At 43.3% G+C, this 4,150-nt stretch overlaps 1 long non-coding RNA gene across 1 annotated transcript; it reads left to right on the top strand.

Moving 5' to 3' along the window:
• LOC125523093 (uncharacterized) lies at positions 1 to 3,812 on the top strand. Its single transcript, XR_007290101.2, has 5 exons — positions 1 to 406; positions 500 to 567; positions 851 to 968; positions 2,014 to 3,459; positions 3,536 to 3,812. It is a non-coding gene; the product is annotated as an uncharacterized LOC125523093 (long non-coding RNA).
• The last annotated feature ends 338 nt before the right edge of the window (positions 3,813 to 4,150 follow it).

Here is a 4,150-nt window from a genome sequence, read left to right on the forward strand (position 1 = left end):
TCCCTCCTCCCCTCCCCCCGCCGCCGACCGCTAGCAATCTAGCAGCCCACACGCCGTCGGCCGTCGCCAGCACGGCCTCACCGCGGCAGCGAGGTTTCAGCCCTGCCCCCTTCATCCTCAGGCACCCCCCACTGCTAACACTTTTAACCCTCGGGCCGCATGTTCTCGAAGTCAGAGCACCGACGCTGAGAGGCCAAGGAGCGGTGGTGAACGCCGCCACCCCTCTCAGATCCGGGGGTGAGATAGAGAGGTGGGTCACCTGGGAGAGGGAGAACTAGCCCCCGCTCTCGTCACCAAGGCGCCTCCACCGCCGCCGCCACGCCAGGGGCCTCCATCGATCTGCACTCGCCGGATCTGTTCAAGGAGAATCTGGCCATTGACTGCCGGTGTGTTCCCTCCCCCGATGGTGAGTGGTATTTTCCCTCCCCTGCTCCCTCTCCACCCCTTCCCAATCAGTGCTACCGTGGTTTGATTTGTTCCATTTCCTTTTTCTCTTCAGATCCGCCATGACTTGTGGTAATTCTTCTATCCAGCAAGCAGCTCTTCGGTTGGGAGTTGGAGCAGAATGTAAGATTTGGTTTAGGTTATACGGTATTTTGTTTAACTGTCCAGAATCAATTAAACAATTGCAAATTTGTACTACTAATTCTTATAGTGAAAAGTTAGACGTCAGGTCATGGTTTGATAGGTGTAAGGTTGTGGTTTGGTAGTTTCTAGCGATTCTGTAGTATAATCGATAAAATCTAGTAGACATACAAGAGTATAAAATTTGGCTTTATGCTCTTCTTTCCTGATGATGACTTCGGCGGCAATTTTATTTTCTTCTATTGCTTTTAATGTTTGTCTGCAGTGGCGGAGCTACAAAGAAAAGCCTGGGCGGGCCAATCTAAAAAAACACGAAAAAAAATCAACTCAAGGAAAGGATGATGAGCTGCTGCTGAAAAGTCTTCCTCAACTTAATCTGTAACGTACATCTCTTTTTTCACTTGAAAACCAAATCGATTTTGCATTGATCAGCCTTGCTACCCAGTGCCTATGGAAATTATCTACTATCCAAATTAGGATGTGTATTATCAATTCACTGAATTTCGGAGTGCTATAGCCTACATTTTATAGGAAAATTAGACTGCCTGGGAGATGAGAGTTTGTGGGTTGTGCATGTGCCTGTGCTAGTGCAGCAGCGCTCCTCGCCTAGGTCTGCACTTGCCGTCACCCGGCTGGGCGCAGCCGCTGCTAGCTGCCGCCTGGGGCGTGGCCAAGCCACCGCGGCATGGGTCGCCCTGGAGCATCCGCAGTCCGCATCGCTCTAGTTCTACGCTGCTACTCGCTGCGGCCATCAGCTGGACCTTAATTTGCGGCTCCGCCCCACCTCTCTCTGTCCCTCTGTGCAGCTGTACGTGTGGCTCGTGCCCTAGCATGGAGGGCGACTGAGGCTGGATGCAAGGAGAGAAGCCTGACGAGGCAAGACAGCATGCGAGTGAGGCAGTCGTGGGCTGGCCTGCACGTATATAGCTATATTTTTACCTCAGCGGCTGGGCGGGCCATGGCACACTTTTGCCCTCACGACGCTCCGCCAGTGGTCTGCACCATTCGAGCTAGCATGTTTTGCACCAAGAAATTAAAGTGCACAGTGTTTTTTCATCAAATATTCATCTATAGGCGTATGGCCTTTATTTTGTTTATTAAAGGCAGAACCAATTGGCAGGTGCAACAGCTGCACCATTTATGTAGGCAACCTCCCTGCAGACATTCTTAAGAGGGAGGTTGAGGATATCTTTTACACGGTCCATATTCAATTTTGTGTAATGATTTTGGCATTAGCTTTCCTTGTGGCTTTGGCAATTATGTAAAGATAATTGACTATATCACAAACTAATGAAGTTTTTGACCAAGTTTTCACTGTAAGTTGTACATAGTAAGGAAACTATGCTATAGGTTGCAGCTCATTTACAAGGCATTGTAAGGAATTAAAATCGATTTATTCATGCCTTAATTTTATTTATCATTATGCAGCATAGACATATTGTGGATATTGACTTGAAGATTCCTCCATGACCTCCTGGTTATGCTTTTCTTGAGGTTAGTATTTTGTCATGGTCATGTAGAATTTTCACTGTAATGTGAGGCTTATACTTAGAATTTGTAATAGAAGTCTTATTGTTATTATTTGGGATTCAAAATAGTCTCTTAACTATGTGTATATTTTTTGGGTTGATATAACTAATGATCTTTTTAGTCTGAGGATCCTTGTGATGCCGATGATTTAATTTATGGTCGTGATGGGTATGACTTTGATGGCTACGGGCTGCGGGTATGCATGTAGTGCATGTTGCCTTTTTTTTGCTGAAAGCAAAGACTGATTTCTGGTGCCTGTTTTTTGAAAAGGTATTTCTCAGGTGGAATTCACATATCATGGTATTCCTGTATCGCGCACATATTGTCATATCATGGTATTCTTATCTCGCACGCATATCGGATACATATTTGGAAGTAGCAAAATGTACTGGTGGTATAACTGCATATATACATGTATTGTTCATATGCATTGTATGTTTCTCTAATGTGTTCTTGTAATATAATTGTTTTACAAGCACACAAACTGAGTTTCAGATCTTTATTTTATATATAGGTCTTAGATTTCAATTATAGGTCCTACATTTTGATTAAAAACACAAATGTAGAGTTGTAGGGATTTTTAGTTCTGGATTATTTAGCTCTCATGTCGTGGACTACAAATATTGTGGTTGGACGAGAACATTTTTTTGTTGTATTTTAAGTCAATGCAGACTGTTGTAGTTTTGATATCATAATATCTGTTTTGTAAACAACCTTCGATAACCTAGTGCTTTTGCTTGGGTTGGATAAAAGATACTTGTGGCGTATAGCAGAAAACCCTGCTTGATCGAATGCTCTTGATTTGTTTTCTTTTCTGCTGAAGCTTACTATTTTATGTTGTGCTTGTTTCCAAATTCCGTTTGACATACCTTTACAGTGCGCTGGTTTCCATAGCTGCTAAACGTTTCCTGTAATATACCCTTATTATCCTCTAGGCTTGGTAATCTCGGATCTCAGCCTAATGCTAGAGCTCTCTTCAGATGGTTTCGACAATTGAGCCTGACTCGGGATATCAGTCCTGAATCTTTATTTTTTTCTCGTGAAATACTTACAACTTGGCAACTTGGCACGAGCCGCTATTGCCTTGCGCTCTTGAAGATAGTTGGTGATTTTTCACGTGGGAATTTCTAACAAGCAATGACTATGCCATCTGTATTTGAAGTTTCTATTTGTTTTCTAGATTTGTTTGTAATCCTCCCGCTGCTGCTGTCTCTCTAATTTCTAGACTTATGAGGTTGTTGTGAATGGTCTGATTACAAGGGATGCTACACTGCCTTATCAGTATGATGGTTTATGATATGTTGGCGAGGCTGTGCAAGGTCCATTGCATGGCCATCTAGCAAGGTAAACACCAACCATGTATTCAGTATATTACTCCGAATACCTTGATAATTTGTGTAATGACCCTATGCCATTGCAGAAGTTCTTGTCAACATCCTGTTGGGAAGGAAATGCATAAAGAACCTAGTATTCGGTTGTCCGCATCAACTGGATGATTTTGTAACGGAGGACATTCCTTGCTATTTGGAGATGCTGCATCTTTAGCTTTCATTTTGTAAAACTGGATCTATGTCGTGTCTTTTGACACTCAACCAACATGTGTAATGCACTTAATTATCTTTGTTTTTGTAGCAATCTAGGTGTAGTGACTCATTAGAACGAATGAACTATTTGTATGTGTGATGATCTAATGTATGATGCTATCATTTTTTCCGCTGTGTCCTTCTGGATTTAAGATTATGCATGTTGGTAATTTATGGATTTAAATGTACATCTTATATAGCATGTAGAATGTTGATGTAGTGAGTGCACCATGCCGTTGTGGTTGTTTGGATGGCCCAACTGAATGTTGGTCGGAAAAGATTACCCTATCTGATAGTCCATTGGGAAAGGCCCATGGCAACCCTGATGAATTGTTGGTTGGGAAAGATGAAAGATGCTCCATAGCCGACAAGCAGTCGGTCGGGAAAAGTATGTCGGTCGGGAAAGGGTTTTCCCGTCTGGACTTACCCCAACAGACATGATCGGTCGGCAA

The sequence above is a fragment of the Triticum urartu genome, chromosome 7A (genome assembly GCF_056163025.1).
Source record: "Triticum urartu cultivar PI428250 chromosome 7A, HENAU_Tu73, whole genome shotgun sequence".
Classification (NCBI taxonomy): domain Eukaryota; kingdom Viridiplantae; phylum Streptophyta; class Magnoliopsida; order Poales; family Poaceae; genus Triticum; species Triticum urartu.